A 19,959-nucleotide genomic window follows, 5' to 3' on the forward strand; every position below is an offset into this window, starting at 1 on the left:
CTGGAGACATTTTTGGTTGTCAGGATGCAGGGAGGGTGCAGGGCTCCTGGTATCTAAGGGGTAAAAGCCAGGAATGCTGTGAAAATCCCATACACGTGCGCCAGGACAGCCTCCCCATCAGACACGTTGGCCCCAAATGTCAACACCGTTGAGGTTTATGAACCCTTGGACTGTTGCTCAGTCGCTAAGTCACGTGCAGCCCTTTGTGACCTCATGGACTACGGCATGCCAGGCTCCCTTCTCCTTCACTATCTCCTGGGGTTTGCTCAGACTCATGTCTGTGGAGTCGGTGATGCTTTCTAACCATCTCATCCTCTGCCGCCCCCTTCTCCTTTTGCCTTCAGTCTTTCCCAGCATCAGGGCTTTTTTTCAATGAGTCAGCTCCTATGAACCCTAAGAGAAGTAAAATGGTGCAAGATAATTATTGACTCTGGTGCTGGATAAACCTGGATTAAACCGAGGTGGCTCAGCCTTGCCCGTCCTGCCCTTGGATTGGATCACTGTTCACCGTGGGATGGGGGCTGTCCTGCGTATCGTGTGGAGTGGAGCCACACCCCGGCCTCTTCCCAGATGCCCGCAGTGCCGCCAGCCCCAGTCGTGACCACCCAGCAGGTCTCCAGGTAACGCAAACATCCTCTGGCACACAAACTCGCCCTGGCTGAGAATCACTGGCTTAAGACATGACTTGGTTACTTGGCAGCTTGGTTTTTTGGACCAGTTTCAGATGGCCTCAAAGCATCAGTTGTCTAACTGGTCAAATGAGGAAGAACCAATGGACCTTTTAATATTGGAGTGTGGATGAAGCGGAGCAATGAGGTGACACGTGGGAGTTCTCAGGGTGGCTGCAAGCTTTGGCAGGTTTTCCTGAAGGTGCCCCTGCAGGAAAGCTCCGGGGCTGAAACTCAAGCACACCAAGGTCCACACACCTCTCATAAGGAGGCGACTCAAGACAGGTGTCTAATCTGGCTGTGTGTCTTCCTCTGTGTGCCCTTGGGTAAACCACTGCACCTTTTTTAAGACTCTGTTTTCTCATCTGTAAAATGGGGCTAAGAATGCGACAAGGAGTTAATAGGTAATGCCCTTTAGAGCATCTGGCTCAAATCAGGGGCTTAAATTTCTGCTGGTAAGCGTAGGCATCGTTATTTGTGTTCTATGCTCTTAACACTGTGTTACATTGCTCCTCCAGTCCTGACTGTAAACTGAAGGAGACAATATTTTGAATTAAACATGAGTATGTTCAGGGGTGATTAAAATAAGTATGGGCTTCCCAGGTGGCTCAGTGGCAAAACAATCTGCCTGCCAGTGCAGGAGACCTGGGTTCAATCTCTAGATTGGGAAGATCATCTGGAGAAGGAAATGGCAACCCACTTCAGTGTTCTTGCCTGGGGAATCCCATGGACAGGGGAGCCTGGCAGGCTACAGTCTATGGGATCCCCAAGAGCTGGACACAACAGAGCGACTGAATCCTGAACTGAACAATGAGTAGGTTTTACAAGTCAGTACAGACGCTTTGTCCTTACCCTCTGCCAGCAGGGCCTCCTGTTCTTAGATACGAGATCTTTATGAGGGAAGCCTCGCCTTTGAAAACGAATCCTATGCGGGTGGTAAGCGAGGAGGCCTGATCCGTGGGTGTGTGCCGTGTGTATGCGGTTGGTGAGGACGGCGTGTGCGTGGCGGAGGTAGCCAGTTCATTCTAGCTCAGGGGTTGCTTGGGGCTGGGGAGCTGTACGTAGGTGTCCATTTGCGTTTGGATCTGCCGGGGCTGGTCCTGAAGCTTGCAGTCCCCTTCTTGGAAAGGTGTTGAGAAGGCACAAACTCCTGGGCGGGTTTTCCTTTCATCTGATCTCTAAGCGGCCACCCGCTTCTTGCTTTTAAAAGCACTCGGATTTGGTAGGGGTCCTCGGTGTGCGCTCCTACTATGGGTTGGTCCAGAAAATGCCACAAGAGAGACGAGCAGCGCTTTGGGACATGTCAGTTCCGTTCAGTCCCCAAAGCGGTCCGCTGGAAAGTCCGGGTCACTGACTCCCCAGGGGAGCCTCAGCATCCGCCCGCTTTTTCTCCTCTGCCCACCTCTGCGTGGGCTGACCGCGTGACTCTTGAAGAGGAGGCGGCAGCTTGTCCCCACTCCGTATCGCGCTGGGTCTGGCCCAGTGTTTGGCCCTTAGCAAGAGGCACTCAGTGAGTGTTGGCTGAACAGTCCCGTGCGGGACCGCGAGTCAAGAAACCTGCGCATTGTAGAGAAAGGGCCCTAAGCTTAAACCACAGGGCAAGGTTGGCTCCCGTGGAGGCAAAGCTCTGCGGAATGCCAACAGGTGTTGCACGAAGAGATGGTCGTGCAGTTGCAGAGGCTGGTGGATGGCTGAACCAGGCTCCACTTAGCACCTCGGCCAGTCTGCCTGTCTTTATGCTAACAGGCACCACAAACTCCAGACACGGGGTATGAGGGATTCGCAAAGCCTGTCGGACCCCACAGGCTTTTCCTGAGGAGCCTCTTGTGGTCTTGGTGCTCTGAGGAGCACAGTCAGGGAAATTTTCCCGAGTGGGCCGGCTCGACTCCGCGCCGTCGCTTTCTCTCCCTGTTTCCCACGCCTGGAACCTTCTCGCCCAGCCTCCCGCCCGGCGCACCCTTGCCCATTCCCCTTCTCAGCCAGGCTTCCTCTGACCCCACGTCATCCTGAACGTCTTCCTGCACCGATACTTCCCCTCCACCCTTCCTGCGGGCACAGACCCTGGATTCTTCCTGTGTGGTCCCGTTACACGTTTGACTCTCTGGATTTCCTTCCACCGCAGGGGGTGAGCTACTTGAGGGCAGAATTTATGTCCATCTTTGCTTCCCTGCTGGCTCAGTTGGTAAAGCGTCTGCCTGCAATGCCAGAGACCTGGGTTCAATCCCTGGGTGGGGATCTCGTGGAGAAGGAAATGGCAACTCACTCCATATTCTTGCCTGGGGAATTCCATGGACGAGCCTGGTGAGCTACAGTCCTTGGGGTCACAAAGAGTCAGACACGACTAAGTGACTAACTTTTTAACTTTTTATGTCCATCTTACCCACTTCTCTACAGAGCAGTGCCAGGCACTGGGGAAGGGGGCCTTAATACATAAATCCTGGCAAATTCCATGAATGAATTTGCAAATCCCTGCTTTACACGTGGGGTACAGCCACAGAGAGGGTGCAGTGTGCATGGCCCCAGCGTGACTGCATCAGCCACTGGGCTCAGCGGGGGGCGTTAGGACGCCAGCTGAGCACTGCCCTTGAGTGCTGGGACAGGGCACCTCCGACAAGCAGCAGCTGCTCTCTCTCTGAAATGCTCCTCCTGCCCCAGCAGCTACTCATGCTGCTCATGTTTGTGGGTAGTGAAGGCAGGTTTCTGTCCATCCACTCATACACTTATTCCCCCTGGGATGAGAACCATGACACGTAGCACAGCATTTTTTATGGATCACCCGCAGCAGAGGGGACCGGTGGCAAGCGCCTAGCATTTGGGCTCAGGAAGGCTGAGTGCCAAGGAACTGATGCTTTCGAACTGTGGTGCTAGACAGGACTCTAGAGAGACCGCGGGACTGCAAGGAGACCAAACTAGTGCATCCTAGAGGAAATCAACCCTGAATTCTCATTGGAAGGACTGATGCTGAAGCTCCAATACTTTGGCCACCTGATGCGAAAAACTGACTCATTGTGAAAGACCCTGATGCTGGGAAAGATTGAAGGCAGGAGGAGAAGGGGATGACAGAGGATGAGATGGTTGCATGGCATCACCAATTCAATGGACATGAACTTGGGCAAACTCTGGGAGGTGGTAAAGGACAGGGAGGCCTGGTGTGCTGCGGTCCATGGGGTCTCAGAGAGTTGGCCATGACTTGGCGACAACAACTAGCTTCGCTCCTTCCAAACTGGGCAGATGTGGGTGTGCGGTTTAGCATCTCTAAGCCTCACTCTTCTCACCCAGAAAATGGCTCCTGCCCTTAGGGCCACTGTGAAGATCGAATATTTATGAAAATAATTTAGCACAGTGCCTAGGACACAGTAGAAACTCAGTGCAAGATGGATGTTATTGTTGTGACTAGCATATACCTCTCTCTTATCATCATAACAACTGTCCAAAGTAGAACTTTTCATTTCGCAGAGAAAGAAACAAAGGCTCAAAGCGTTTACATGGCTTCCTCAAGGTCTGGCAGCCTGTAAGGGCAGCCCAGATTTGCACTCACACCTATAGGACCCCAGAGTCCACCCTCTCACCTGCAGTGTATCTCAGGAGGCTGGATCACAAGTAAACAAAACAGCCTAGTTCATAAAGGTGCCAGAAGCCCCAGACCATCGATTTTTCCCTCCTGGCTTCCACTAGCAACTAGGTACAACTTTTCTACCTGCCTGGATTTTTCTCATGTTATAAGTCACCTCTGGGATCTGGTTTATTGTAGGAAGTAGCTCAACCTTTGGGAGAAAGAAAGGAGCTTACTGGAGGTGCTGGAGGAGAGAGGGAGGTGAGCCTAGACATTTCTACTCTGGTTTAGTGGAAGTGATCAGAGGCCTCCCCACTCAGATGAATATCCTCTGAGCCATCCTAGCCTCCCTGACTCCCTTCCAGGTGCCTGCCTCATTGCTGGGACTTGTGGGGACTGAGCTGGGGGTGGGGAGAAGACTTCAGGTTCTGGTTAATCTCCTGGAGAACCTAGGGATCCCTTAGGTCTAGCACTGACTAGTCATAGGAAATCCACCTGACAGCCTGAGGCAGAGTCAGGCTGATTGACAGGGCTCTTTCTTTTCTTTTTTTTTAAATTTACTGGCTGCACTGCACAGCATGTGGGATCTTAGTTCCCTGACCAGGGATTGAACCTGTGTCCCGCCACTGGAAGCATGGAGTCTTAGCCACTGGACCAGTGGGGAAGTCCCAACAGGGCTGTTTCATGAAGCTGCTCAGGGAACGGAGGACCACTCAGAGCTCCTCCCCTCATGCCAGAAGGATGGGAACACGGAGGGGACGTCAGGAGAGAGGCCTCGCCACACCCATCCCAGAACACAAACTCCGAAGGGTTAACACAGTGAAACCACGCGTTCTGCCCACGACTCTCAGTGGTTCTGCTCCTCAGCGGTAGTTAGGCCTCTGTTTAAACGCCTCCTCCACAGGGAGGGCTTTCCTTACCATCCTAGCTGAGCGTACACCTACTCTTCTTTTCTCCAGGTTTATTGAGGTATAACTGACTTATGACACATTTTTTAGATTTATTATTTGGCTGCCTTGAGTCTTCGTCACGGTGCAAGGACTTACGTTTCCCTGCAGCATGTGGGGTCTTTGTTCCCTGACCAGGGATCGAACCCTCAACCCTGCATTGCAAGACAGATTTGTAACCATTGGACCATAGGGGAAGCCCCCTATGACTCACTCTTTTTTGGAAAGAATGGATTTATTTTAATTGGAGGCTAATCGAAAAAGCAAGAGAGTTCCAGAAAAACATCTATTTCTGCTTTCTTGACTATGCCAAAGCCTTTGACTGTGTGCATCACAATAAACTGTGGAAAATTCTGAAAGAGATGGGAATACCAGACCACCTGAGCTGCCTCTTGAGAAACCTATATGTAGGTCAGGAAGCAACACTTAGAACTGGACATGGAACAACAGACTGGTTCCAAATAGGAAAAGGAGTACATCAGGGCCGTGTATTGTCAGCCTGCTTATTTAACTTCTATGCAGAGTCCATCATGAGAAACGCTGGACTGGAAGCACAAGCTGGAATCAAGATTGCCGGGAGAAATATCAACAACCTCAGATATTCAGATGACACCACTCTTATGGCAGAAAGTGAAGAGGAACTCAAAAGCCTCTTGATGAAAGTGAAAGAGGAGAGTGAAAAAGTTGGCTTAAAGCTCAACATTCAGAAAACGAAGATCATGGCAGCTGGTCCCATCACTTCATTGCAGATAGATGGGGAAACAGTGGAAACAGTGTCAGACTTTATTTTTTTGGGCTCTAAAATCACTGCAGATGGTGACTGCAGCCATGAAATTAAAAGACGCTTACTCCTTGGAAGGAAAGTTATGACCAACCTAGAGAGCATATTAAAAAGCAGAGACATTACTTGGCCAACAAAGGTCCGTCTAGTCAAGGCTATGGTTTTTCAAGTAGTCATGTATGGATGTGAGAGTTGGACTGTGAAGAAAGCTGAGCGCTGAAGAATTGATGCTTTTGAACTGTGTTGGAGAAGACTCTTGAACGTCCCTTGGACTGCAAGGAGATCCAACCAGTCCCTTCTGAAGGAGATCAGTCCTGGGTGTTCTTTGGAAGGACTGATGCTAAAGCTGAAACTCCAGTACTTTGGCCACCTCATGTGAAGAGTTGACTCATTGGAAAAGACTCTGATGCTGGGAGGGATTGGGGGCAGGAGGAGAAGGGGACGACAGAGGATGAGATGGCTGGATGGACCAACTCAATGGACATGAGTTTGAGTGAACTCCGGGAGTTGGTGATGGACAAGGAGGCCTGGCGTGCTGCGATTCATGGGGTCACAAAGAGTCGGACATGACTGAGTGACTGAACTGAACTGAATTACTTTACAATATTGCAGTGGCTTTCACCATACATTGACACGAATCAGCCATGGGTATACATGTGTTCCAAATCCTGAACCCCTTTCCCGCCTCCCTCCCCATCCCGTCCCCCAGGGTCATCCCAGTGCACCAGCACTGAGTGCCTGACTCACGCATGGAACCTGGACTGGTGATCCATTCCACATATGGTGATATACATGTTTCAGTGCTATTCTCTCAAATCATCCCACCCTCGCCTTCTCCCACAGAGTCCAAAAGTCTGTTCTTTACATCTGTGTCTCTTTTGCTGCTATGACTCACTCTTATAGCATCAAACACTCAACAATCACTGATACTGTTTGATTATTTACTTACTAATTTGTTCTTTTCACTAAAATGTAGCTCTGTGAGATCAGAAACTGGGTCAGTCTTGTTCCTTGATCTGGTTCAGCCCCTAAAGCAGTGCTGGCAGGGGGCTACTCAGCAGCTGACTGACTGACTGACTGTACTATGCATTCCCCAGCTCCCTCTGTGAAGGGACTGTCATGGGAGGAGGGTTAATATGGAGAGCTTATGTACTGGTTCTAGTTTTTATTTTTCATTAATGATGGAGTAAGAAAAAAGAGGGGCAAATGCAGTTGAAGGGGTTTAGGCTGGATATCAGAAATTTCCTGAGGGTGGGTAATTAGACTGCACAACAGAGGGAGGCTGTGTATATGCCTGTCAAGATTTTTCTTTTTTTAATGTGGGGACTATCTTCAGGGACATTTATATGAAGACCCCAGTACTTAGTTCTTATCTGCAGTCTCTCTCTAGAGCCATGGGTCTCAACTGGGAGATTTTTGCCTCCTGGGAGCCATTTCTGGATGTCATGCCCTGGAAGAGAGGAAGCACCACTGCCTTCTAGGGGCTGGAGGCCGGAGATGCGACTCAGTGTCTCGCACCGTCTTGCGCCGTGTGGGACGCCCTGGGGAACTGCCCTGCCCGAGATGGCACCCTGGGCCAAGACTGCTAAAGCTTCCGCTCCTGAGGGCCCGCTCGCTGTCTTCAAGCCCTCCCCACCCTGCCTCTCCAACCCAACTCTGCTCAGGGATTCCCCAAAGAACTGGACAAATCAGGACAAGGAGGGTGACCCAGAAAAAAAGTTTCACCTTTGGGGGTGCCGTTCAAGGGGTGTGTCAGCCAAAAAGCAGTCAATGGAAATCCTGTGATGATTGACATTCACACTCGTGCGTTGAATGAATATTTATATGTCCTCTGCATGATGCTAGCTCAGAGCCTGGTAAACTTTCTTGAAGAGGTAGATAGTAAATATTTCAGAATTCACACATCACAGGGTCTCTGTGTCAAATCCTCAACCTTGACATCATAGGGCTAAGGCAGCACAGGTAACATATCATGAACCGGTGTGGCTGCATCCCTGACGCTTTATTTACACAGATAGGTGATGGGCAGGATTTGGTCTGGTCCCCAGACCCAACATCCTAATCCCTGATGCCACAGAGATTGAAAGAGCAAAAGCTGGGCTCTCAGGGAGCTCAGAGTCCAGGGGAAATTGACAGGTGAATCAAACCCCACTACTGTGGGAAGAAATGACCTGATTAGCAGATTTTTCTGGATATTGTTATTAGGTCCAGTTCCCCTGATGTTGTCGATGAAGCCTGTGTTCTGTCCATATTTGAAGGCTGTGCTACCCACCACATCACCCTGACGACTGCTGAGACTTCGGCAAACGTCCAGAGCACCAGCAAGGCTCAGTGGCGGGGCCACCAAGAGTCTTCACTCTCTCCTCTTCCTGAGCCCTTGCAGCTGAGGGTGATGGTGGCGGTCATTGGACGGTCTCCTGCCTCCTCCTGTCTCCACCCACGCGCCTTTCACATGAGCACCAGGGTAACCCTCCTACACTGCAAACTGCAAATTCCTCAGTGCGGACCCTGCTTGACCCTCCCCTGGCTTCACTGCCCTTGTGGCAGTTGTTGGACTCACAATGCGTGTACACACACATGCACACATGTGTATTGTTTAGCTTTTATTGCAAAATGTCAGTATAAAAAGTGCAAATAAATATCATCTTACTTCTATTTAATCCAGACTTTTGCTTATGCCTCCTAATGCAGTGATGCCTGAGTATGTGTGTGTCTGTGTGTATGTGTGTGTTTGTGTGTGTGTGTGTAGGTGTGTGTGTGTTTGTGTGTGTGTGTTTGTGTGTGTGTGTCTGTGTGTATGTGTGTGTTTGTGTGTGTGTTTGTGTGTCTGTGTGTATGTGTGTGTTTGTGTGTGTGTGTTTGTGTGTGTGTGTGTGGACATACTTGTACACAGGGCTTTCCAAGTGGTGCAGTGGTAAAGAAACGGACTGTAATACAGGAGACACAGGAGACGCGGGTTTGATCTCTAGGTCTGGAAGATCCCCTGGAGAAGGAAATGGCAGCCACTCCACTATTCTTGCCTGAAAAATCCCATGGACAGAGAATCCTGGCAGGCTACAGTCCATGGGGTCACAAAGAGTCAGACATGACTGAGCAACTGAGCATATGAGTGCATACATGTCCACATATAGAATACACACACATATATAATATGTACACACATGCATATGTATCATGTTATTTTCCTATGATATGCTTTCTCTTTGCTTATTGTTTGTATTATGGAGTTAAGACGTTATATGGATTTGGGGGGAACTGTAGAAACAGCTAGAGATAGGTAGATTATCTGAAAAACAGTTGTAGGGTAATAAAGATGGCATTATCCAGGAGGCATGTGTGGAGAAAGTTGTGCGTGTGTAGGGTACGTGGGGGAGGGTGTGGGTGGGGATCAGAAGGGGCGGGAACTGTGGAAGGGGGCGGTGGGGTCCTGGGCCAGGGTGGAGGGCACACCTGTCTGAACTGTAGCCCTTGCATCTCTAGAATTAACAATATCGACAATTTATCATTGCATATTTTAATTTCCCCCCCACAGGCATTTCTCAAGCTGAGCACTGGACTAAAAAGATGAAGCTTAGACAATAGCCAACCTGGCGCTTTGCTGATTTTAATATGTTTATTGTGTAAGTGATCAACAGAAGCCTAAGGGCTTTTGGTAATGGGGTATGTTAAAGACAGAAGAAAAACAAGAGAGAGACAGGCAAGATATTTTCTTCCCTAGGTGTTGTCTCCTTAATTTGCATAAATGACAATAGAGAACGTCTTGATTCGTGCCACCTTCGTGAAGCTGGTAGTTGGAAATCAGCCACCATATGCAGTAATAACCCCCGCTTTTATAGACGACAGGCCCTGCCCCCGCCCCTGCAAACCTTTGCTCAGTCAGTGCTCTCAGAGTCCTGGGGGAGCTGTGCGTGCTCACGGGACAGACAGGAGGGGAGGCACAGAGACGTGACATTCCTTGCGGCAGGTCAGCAGCCGGAAGGGGCGGAGTCAGGGCTTCCCGCAGACCAGCACCGCCCCCCCCCCCCCCCCCCCGCCCCGCCCCGCAGGGAGCCAGGTGGCCGCCTCCTCAGTAAGGGAGGGCAGAAAGGTCCACGTGGGAACACGGGGTCCTGAGCCCTGGGGTACAGTCCACCGCCAGCAGACACTGAGCTTAGTCCCGGCTTTTCCTTTCAAATAAGATTCTTCTTGGATTAAAAAAAAAAAAGCACAAGAACTTTGCAAAAATTTCAAACCATTCAAACATTAAAAGCTCTCCATCCAAGCCTAATGCTTCTTTCCGGTCAGAGCAGGAATACTCTCCACAAATAAACACAGGCTTCCCTGGTTGCTGTGTGGTAAACAATCTGCTTATGCAGGAGACGTGGGTCGGGAAGATCTCCTGGAGAAGGAAACGGCAACCCACTCCAATACTCTTGCCTAGAAAGTCCCATGGACGGAGGAGCCTGGTAGGCTGCAGTCCATGGGGTGGCTGAGAGTCGGACACGATTGAGCGACTTCACTCTCACGCATGGGAGAAGGAAATGGCAACCCACTCCAGTGTTCTTGCCTGGAGAATCCCATGGACAGAGGAGCCTGGTCCTACAGCCCATGGGGTTGCAAAAAAGTCAGACATGATTTAGTGACTAAACAACAAGATAAGCATAGTATTTATGTTTAAGATGGTGTGTGTTTACTCACACATTAAATCTTACTTAAATAAGATTTTAAATAAAAATTTTATATAAAAGGAAAAATCAGGATCACCCCAGTGGCTAATAGCAGGTTCTTTGTTGAATATGATTTATATGTTATTTTTAAACACAAAGGTGAATGCTGTAGCCACTTGGTATTTCCGTTAAATAACAAATCTTAGGATTTTCTACCAACACATAGAGATTTGTTTCATTGTTTTGAAGGACTTTATTGAATCTTCTGGTGTGGAAAACTGAAAAATGCTTGTGCAATTTCAATGGGTGAAAATACCTCACATTTAATAGGGCTATTAATTCATTTACTCTCCTAGTGACCATATGCAACAGATATTTTAATAGTCCCATTTTTCAGCAGAGGAGACTGAGGCACAGGGAAGTAAAGCAGCTTGCCTAAGATGACACAGCTTGTACCCATAGAGCTGAGATTCAAGCTAGTGGGTCTGGCACCAGAGTCTATGGTTTGAACTACTACCCTCCATGTGGAGGCAACATCATTTTGAACACACCTTCCTATATTAATACATGCCCAGCCATGAAATTAGAACTCTTGTTCCTTGAAATAAAAGCTATGACGAACCTAGACAGCATATTCAAAAGCAGAGACATCACTTTGCTGATAAAGGTCTGGGTAGTCACAACAGTGGTGTTTCCACTTGTCATGTACAGATGTGAGAGTTGGACCAGAAAGAAGGCTGAGCACTGAAACATTGATGCTTTTGAACTGTGGTGCTGGAGAAGACCCTGAGAGTCTCTTGGATTGCAAGGAGACCAAACCGGTCAACCCTAAAGAAAATCAACTCTGAATATTCATTGGAAGGACTGATGCTGAAGCTGAAGCTCCAATACTTTGGCCACCCTATGTGAAGAGCCGATTCGTTAGAAAAGACCCTGATGCTGGGAAAGATTGAAGGTGGGAGGAGAAGGGGAGGCCAGAGGACGAGATGGTTAGATGACATCACTGATGCAATGGACCTGAATTTGCGCAAAGTCCAGGGGACAGTGAAGGACGGGAGCCTGGCATGTGCAGTCCATGGGATCACAGAGAGACAGACACCTGAGGGACCGAACAACAACAGCAACAACAAATAGATGTAAAAGATAAATTTCCGGCCATAAACTCGCAGGTTGAAGAGAATAAAGGCTTAAACTTTTGTCAGTTCTCGCCAAATTCCTCCTTAAGAAAGCAAAGCCGTTTCTGCTCCCATCAAGAGTACACGGGCCCATTTTTGGAGTGTCAGTTTCCTCATTCTGGTGGGGGTAAATGGAGTGGACTTCCTCCCTCTCAACGAGTGTGTATCTCCTTTGGACAGAACAGAAGCCCCCTGGGTTCATGAGTGACTCCGCTGTCTAGATTTCATCATTCTTTGGTGATAAGCAGGCTCATCGCACAAGCCTCTCTCCTGCATTACCCCAGTGGAGAAGTCACATTTGCTGGCTGCCTAGCAACCATACAAGCCCCCTCAGAACTCCTCAGACAGTGCTTAGCACCTGCAGGACGCCTGGGCCTCTTATGCCCATGGAGTCACGTTAATCAGCTGATAGGGGAGGCGAGGAGTGCTGTGGAGAGGGGAAGGCTGAGGGTCTCCTCGGGCCTGGGTGCAGAGGGCCAGTGGGTCACCTGCTTGAACAGAACCGAGGCGAGTGAAGATCCCTAAGGTCATCGAATTCCTCCCCCTGCCTCTAGGTGGCCAAACCTACTTGTGCAATTAATACGGAATGTACTGGCTTTTATTAGTGGAATAAATAAATAAATAAAGTAAAAGATGATTTTACTTTTAGTTTAGCGGAAGAGAAATATCCTTTATCTCAAGAGTTGCTTGATAGCAGAGGCCTTAAACTGTTGGCTGGAGAGCTACGTTTGGCCTAAAGATAATTTTTTTAGGGGTTATTCTTTACCAGCTGAGCTACCCGGGCATTTGAAAAGTCTGGAGTGAACACCGACACTTTCACATAATAGCTTCTTCTGAAAAACATTGAGGGACTTCCCCGGTAGTTCAATGGCTAAGACTCTGCATTCCTAATGCAGGGTGCCGGGGCTCGATCCCTCGTCAGAGAACTAGACCCAGTATACTGCAACTCAGACTGAAGATCCTGTGTAGTACAGCTAAGACCTGGAGCAGTCAAATAAATAAATATATATTTTTTAAAAAATTGAAAAAGAAATAGGTCTGGCAACTGGCCCCTCTGGGTTCAAATTTCTACATGGAAATGCCTAGCTCCTACCCGCTTTGGACTGAGCCAGTGCCCAGCAGTTTGCCACGCTCCCCACCTGCCTGGCTCCTAGAGGCACATGACTTCAGAGTGCCGGTGCTAGGTTCGAGACACACGGCGTTCCAGTGCGTGTATCTATGCCTCGTGTGAATGTGAGGACTCCACAAGGGACAGCTGCGATAGTGCTTGGCACACCGACTGAGTTGAGGCACGTTGAACTACAGCTCATATTAATGTGGTTTCAAGACTGTAGCAGTGACCAACAAATCACACAAATTCTCACAAATGCAGCAGGCGCATCACCACCGCTCCTACTACAGCGATGGTAATAGTGGAAAGTTAGTATTATTACTATTAGAACAGCAAAAGCTCAGCAGCCCAAAACTTCTTCAGGAGGCCACAGATCACAAGCCCAGAAAGGGTTAAATTTTGTTAAGCTGGCTCAATTCAAACGAGATACTTCTCCAGTTATTTTGCTTTCCTATTGAGACTGTCTTTAAAACCCTAGATCTGATTTGGTGGGATTTAGAGAGATGGCTCTGTTTACTTTTCTTTTTCTTTTTAAAAAATATTTTATTTATTATTTATTCAGTGGCTGCACTGGGTCTCCCTTGCTGCACGACGGCACACTCTGGTTGAGGAGAGATGGGGCTACCCTCTGGCTGCGGTGAGTGGGGCTCTTCTCTGGTTGCCGTGCGGGCTTCTTGCTGCAGTGGCCTCTCTTGTTTCAGAGCACAGCTCCAGGTGCGTGGGCCCCAGCAGTTGTGACACCTGAGCTCTAGAGTGAGAGTTCAGTAGCCATGGTGCAGGGGCAGAATTGCTCCGTGGCATCTTCCCGGACTAGGGATCGAACCAGTGTCCCCTGCATTGTAAAGCAGACTCTTAACCACTGGACCACCAGGGAAGCCCTACTGTGCTTTGTCTTGCCTCAAGGATTTCTATGTGGATCCTGTTTAGGCATATGCCTAGAGAATGGAAGTCTGACGGACAAGCATTCTAGGATTTCAAGGCAGAGTGAAACTGAGGAAGGATCCGTGGCCTGCTCAGAGTTAGCAAGGGTGGGTTTAGCGCTTTCTGGAGTCAGCCTTGGAGAAGGCAATGGCACCCCACTCCAGTACTCTTGCCTGGAAAATCCATGGACGGAGGAGCCTGGTAGGCTGCCGTTCATGGGGTCGCTGGGAGTCGGACACGACTGAGCAACTTCACTTTCACTTTTCATTTTCATGCATTGGAGAAGGAAATGGCAACCCACTCCAGTGTTCTTGCCTGGAGAATCTCAGGGACGGGGGAGCCTGGTGGGCTGCAGTCTATGGGGTCGCACAGAGTCGGACACGACTGAAGCGACTTAGCAGCAGCAGGAGTCAGCCTTAACCAGTGATGTACGGGCTGATTCTGAGTGAATCTTAAAATTTGCCCATGAAGATAAGCATTCTTCAGGCTCTTTTTTTTTTTTTTCAGGCTCTTTTCAAACGAGTCTCTCAAGGCTTCATCTCTTCCTCAGCAAGACCCAGTGCTAAATGACGTTCACTGAACTATCAAAGTTTCTTTTTTCTCAATAAATAAAGAGCTTCCATCCTCTTGAAAGAATTCCATCTTTCCCATGAAAGAATTCCTAAACAACTTCTATTAACAGGGCTTCCCAGGTGGCTCTAGTGGTAAAGAACCCGCCTGACAATGCAAGGCATGGGATGCAGGTTCCATCCCTGGGTTGAGGAGTTCCCTGGAGGAGGGCATGGCAACCCACTCCAATATTCTTGCTAGAGAATCCCTTGGGCAGAGGAGCCTGGTGGGCTACAGTCCATGGGGTCACAGAGTCAGACCTGACTGAAGTGACTTAGCACCCAGGCACACGCTATATAGACAAGGTGTCTCATTCCAACACTTCAAATCAAATATTTAATACCACCCTAAAAACAAGGCCTGCGTTATTATTTTTTCCTCAGTATTTAAGCTGATTAGAAAGTTGGTTCTGTATTTGATTAAGTTCTGCAGAAACTGGACTTGTGATGAATCATTAAACAGAGACACTTTTTTTTTTTTGGTGCAGCAATAAAGCCTCCAATGATTAATTAAGGGCACAATGCCAAAACAAGTGTCTTTGTTTAAAACGCAGTGGACAAGACAGACTTGGGAAAGCTGATGTCTTAAGTAGACGCCACAACATGTTTTTAATTATGTTCAGGAAGACGAACAAGAATAGGAATCGCCAACTGTTTAGAAAGATAATTTTTTTTTGAAGAAAGATTAGAATTAAAAAAAAAAACAAACAGAGCATCATTGATTTAACACAAATGCCATTTGTTGGGCCTTTTGTAATTTCCTTATTAGTGTCATCATTCTAGAGTTCATCTCGCCCCTTGCATTGTAGCATTGGCATCCAGTCAGTTCTCAGCAATATGATACAGTAAACATGCAGCCACTGGTCGTATTAAAATGTTTTATTTGTTGTAACTGTACAGATGATCACACGGGGCAAGGCCTAAATTATCCCAGTCATTGCCCAAGCTAATTGGAAGAGCGGGAACGGGGGCCCCATCTCTGAGACGAACAGGCAGGCCGAGGGAGCAGGGTGAAGCTGTCCGTCGGAAAAGAGGCACCAGTAGAAAAGTTCATGGAACATCAGCTTTCCATCGCACTGTCGTGAGAAGAGCCCATGGCTTGGCTGAAACAGACATCAGCTGGCCCAGACGATGCACAGTGAAAGATGTGATCGGAAGTGGTTTACCTTTGGGTTGTACCAGGCAGCCAGATTCCATTTGGATCCGAGCATGCTGCCTCAATATTAAAGGTAATGACAGATGGGGCTCTGGACAAGGCCAGGTCTTAATTGCGGAACGCTGAAGACAGAACCGGAGCCAAGCAGTGGGGCCCTCCTCCTCCTCCCCAAATTCGCGGAAAGTGGCCTCAACTCATTTGGCAATCAATGGAAACATCACAGAGCGGGGGCTCCGGGCTGTGTTTCAAGAAGTCATTTAGACGTATCACTCACAACGATCTTCGTTGTTGTCCGTTCCGCCAGGCTTTGAGAAATGGTTAATTATTCATTTTGCTAGTAAGTAATGGCTGTATCTTATCATAAATGAGCGATACTAGAGATGGGCTTGAGAACCGCACAAAGCTGCTCTGTCTTTCGAACATTCCTTGGTTTCTTCCCTCCGCTAACGTGGTTTAGTGTCTGCTGGGCGCTGGCCGTGGGGCTCAGTGCTGGAGATCCAGGGTGAGCGAGCAGCCCTGTCCCGGAGGCTCGGGCTAAAGCCCAGGACGGTGGGGGACCGGTTCGGTGGAAGGAGCTACTTCAGGCTCTGGCAGCCCGGGGGGCAGGGCCGGGGCCAGGCTGCCTCCTCCTGCTGGAGGGTGCTGACGCCTTGCCTTCCCGAGAGGGAGGCAAAAACCCAGAGAGCCTGATGTTCCTCACCAAACATCAGGGCGGCAACCCAGGGCCCCTGGGCCAAATCCATGCTGCTGCTTGGTTCTGTGAGGCCTGAAAATTGAGAACGGTTTTCACCTTTTTAACTGGCTTCCCAGGTGGCACAGTAGGTAAAGAATCCACCTGCCAAAGCAGGAGACACAAGAGATGTGGGTTTGATCCCTGGGTTGGGAAGATTCCCCTGGAGTAGGAAATGACACCCAGTCCAGTATTCTTGCCTGGGAAATCCCATGGACAGAGGAGCCTGGTGGGCTACAGTCTATGGGGTTGCAAAGAGTCAGACACAGCTGAGCATGCACACACACACAGCACTGGTGGGAAAAAAAATCAAAATTGTAGCAATATGTTGTGACCTGCGAGAATCAATGAGACTCAAATCTCAGTGCCTAGAAATGAAGTGGTGTTGGAACACAGCCGTGCCCAGTCTCATGCATGTGGCTGCTTTCATGCTGGGGAGTGATGCTCTGCATTTCAGCCCAAATCACCAGGGGCGACCTTCTGAGAAGTCGATGTGGCTGTGTTCCAGCACAACTTCTTCTTGGATCTCCATAGTTCGCCAACCTCTGCCTGAACCAAAGTCCATAGATGCAAGGCAGGAATTCAGCTACTTTCTCATCTTGGCCTGATTATACATCAAGAAAGGGTAAACACAGGAAGCCACAGACAGGAAAAAATGCCATGGACAGCAATTTCAGGTCCTGGGCTGAGTGTGAAGGGAGCTTGCAGGCGTGTGTATTCCACAACCCATTTGCAAGGGGACAGCTGTGTTCACAATTTCCCTCACCAAGGGTCTAAGGAGAAATAGTGCATTGAGCCACTTGGGATAGGAGTGGGGAAAGTGAGGTCTCCTGTGGGCAACAATGGGCAGCACTCGCCTTTCCGAAGAAGCCCTGTCTTGCTGAGCGTGCGGGAGTGTTTGTGGCAGAAACTGGGGCTGAGCTGAATTGCTTCGTTTAGTAGAAAGAAATCAGGACTGGGCGTTGGTGGGGACAAAAGGAATCAAGAAGAAAGCTGTGGGCCCCCTGCAGAGACCAGAGAAGAGAAACCTCTGCGGTTTCAGAGAAATGCATGAGAGGCTTTATCACACGTTGATAAATCACACCCTGCTGCTGGTGTGGGGCAAGGTCCCCCACTTCTGTGCTCCCCTTGTGAAAATCCCCCTCCTCCTCTGTTACTCATCCGTTGGCACTGTGGTGAGGGGAGTTGGAGTGGGGCTGTGTTCTGCTGGGGGTTGGCATCAGCGAGAACAGCAGTGACGTGCTGGGGTTAGGGAAGCACGGGCTGACCTCTGGTTCCGATCTGGACGGCGCCTCATTCAGGCCTGAGCAGATACCCTGCGCTCCCTGGGGCCTTCCCCGGGCCTCTGATCTAAGTGCCTACCCTTCCCTGCATTCTTACCGTCCTAGTTTTCTTCGGGACACCTGTCATCACCGACACAATCATATAGCGATCTGGTCCTGTGTTGGATGCTTTTTTCTCCCCGATTTAAGGTCCATGAGAGAGAGTGGGGATGGTGTCTGTTGTTCCCTTCGGCATCTCTGGGGCTTGGAGCAATGTCTGGCACACGGCAGAGAGAATACAGTTGTTCAGCAAGTGGGCAGGAGCTGCAGGGGACCCAACACGCTGCCACGGCCTGTGCAGTAGCTCCCGTTGGTCCACCTCCCAAATCTGGGGCTGAGTCTCTGCACGGCGCGCATCCTCACCCAGCCTCGTCCAACTCCCCGTGACCCCCCGGATTGTCTCGGCAAGAATACTGGAGTGGGGTGCCATTCCCTTCTCCAGGGGATCTTCCGAAGCCAGGGGTCAAAGCTGGGTCTCCTGAATTGCAGGCAGACTCTTTCCGGTCTGAGCCACCAGGGAAGCCCAAATAATAAGTAAGTAGATATTAAAAAATAAAATCATCCACCCCAAGGATCATCACTTTTTTTTTTTTATCACATCCCCTTGTTCTGTTATCTTTTCCTTGCGGCTCCCATCACTAGCTGTAATTCTATTATTCATTGTTCTGTTTTCTAGTTTACGGTCTGTTCTCCTTCCCTAGGATGTTGGCACCTGGGTGGCAGTGACCTTGACCATCTTATTCACTGATGATGCCTAGAATAGAACGTAGCACACTACAGATGCTCAATAAGTGCTTGTCAAGTGAATGATGGATCTATGCATGTAGAAAACCCTGACCACAGAGGAGTCATTTTCCGCTCGTCTTTAAGTGCCCAGTTCCTCAAATCATATACGTTAGTCCCTGGGAGCTCTGCCCACGTGATTCTTACAGATCCTCATAGAAGACCACATGCCTGTAAATTACATGCGTTTCTTAGCTATCCTTTGAAGTTACGAGACCTAAAAATTAAGTAAGATGTCCTTTTAAAAATTTTACTTTTTAGATTGGAGAATTGCTTTACAATGTTGTGCGAGTTTTTGCTGTACGACAACGTGAGTATGATGTAAATTTAAATTTTCAGTTTGATGTTTGGAAGGGTTTGAAGACCACAAGTGGCCAGAGCTGGGCCATTGTCTTTTGTCTTTCTAGAATTACCCTGGTCAGGTCTTTTAAACAAAGGTGTATCCCTTTTCCAGCCCTGCCCTGAATCCTCAGCTTCCTAAAGTGAAATCAAAGTCCACAGCTGTTTTTCAGGTGGGTGATTGCAGATTCCAACCCTCGGTTGAATTTACATGTAGAGGGAAGTCTTGGACTTGGGTAATTATAGGATATTTCCTTAATAAACCTTATCTGATCCCTTTCCGCTAATAATTGTATGTAATTATATTTACGGGTGAGAACGTTGCATATTAATGGAGACTAGAGCCCTGAGGATTTAAAAACCTTATGAAGTATTTGACTGGATACGACCAATCATTGCGTGTTATCCAAAGCACAGGGGGAGAAAGGAATTTGTCAAAAAGAAACCGGATGGGAGGAGAGACCCAACACTTTCATTAATTGATAATATTTTCACGAGGTTGTTGCTTCCCTGTGTCTTTTAGTGCCTGTACTTGCATTTAAATGTCTGAAAAGGAATGGGTGTTCAGGAAAAGAAAAGTAATTACACCCTGTAATTCTGATTTAATTACAAGGAAATAGATGTAACATGATGTGATAAAAGTTATGATGGGCTCTTTAAATGATATATGTCATTAACATGTTAATTGGCATGAAATCTGAACTCGGAGCCAGAGAATCTTAGGTGAATATGAGGTCAACTCCATTACAGACAGCCTTATAATGAAAATTCCATAAAAGCATTTTAAGTTTTATTCTACCATGTACTTTTTCCCGTTTATATTCAATATGATGAAATTCCAGTACCGCTCTTTAAAAAAGGAAAGAAGAAAAAGGCTATCCCCATGATACTGAGGTAGTTAGCTTAAATTTGTCATTGAGAAGACACAGAGTCAGGGCCAGATTAAATGGGGGAATGTATTTTTTATTTTTTTTTCCTGAGCTCAAAGAGCAAGTCTTGTTCTAAAAATCTGGTTCGCTCAGCATCTTAGCATAAAGATGAGATGAAATGAATAAAGATTGTGAGTATTAAAAGACAACCTTTTCCTCCAAGACTCATCCCATGACCTGTTTATTTTATTTAATTATAATTTTTTGGCTCATGGCTGTAGTTAGTAAGCAAATGTGAAAGGAACGCATCTACTCGGCAGAAGGAATAGCGCACTTAGACCGGGGTGACT

At 48.4% G+C, this 19,959-nt stretch overlaps 1 protein-coding gene across 5 annotated transcripts in view; it reads right to left on the minus strand.

The window, feature by feature from the left end:
- Positions 1 to 19,959, minus strand: part of TSHZ2 (teashirt zinc finger homeobox 2) — a 508,475-nt gene that overhangs the window by 46,418 nt on the left and 442,098 nt on the right. Inside the window, exon 2 of one of the 5 annotated variants that reach the window (XR_015138825.1) lies at positions 17,677 to 17,835. The exons of the other annotated variants lie outside the window; for them this stretch is intronic. The gene's annotated coding sequence lies outside the window, so the exon portion shown is untranslated. The remainder of the gene's footprint in view (positions 1 to 17,676; positions 17,836 to 19,959) is intronic. 5 annotated transcript variants of the gene reach the window in all.

Source organism: Bos grunniens, chromosome 13, assembly GCF_055505025.1.
Source record: "Bos grunniens cultivar Pamir isolate PY7600 chromosome 13, Bosgru_T2T1.0, whole genome shotgun sequence".
In the NCBI taxonomy this organism is placed as follows: domain Eukaryota; kingdom Metazoa; phylum Chordata; class Mammalia; order Artiodactyla; family Bovidae; genus Bos; species Bos grunniens.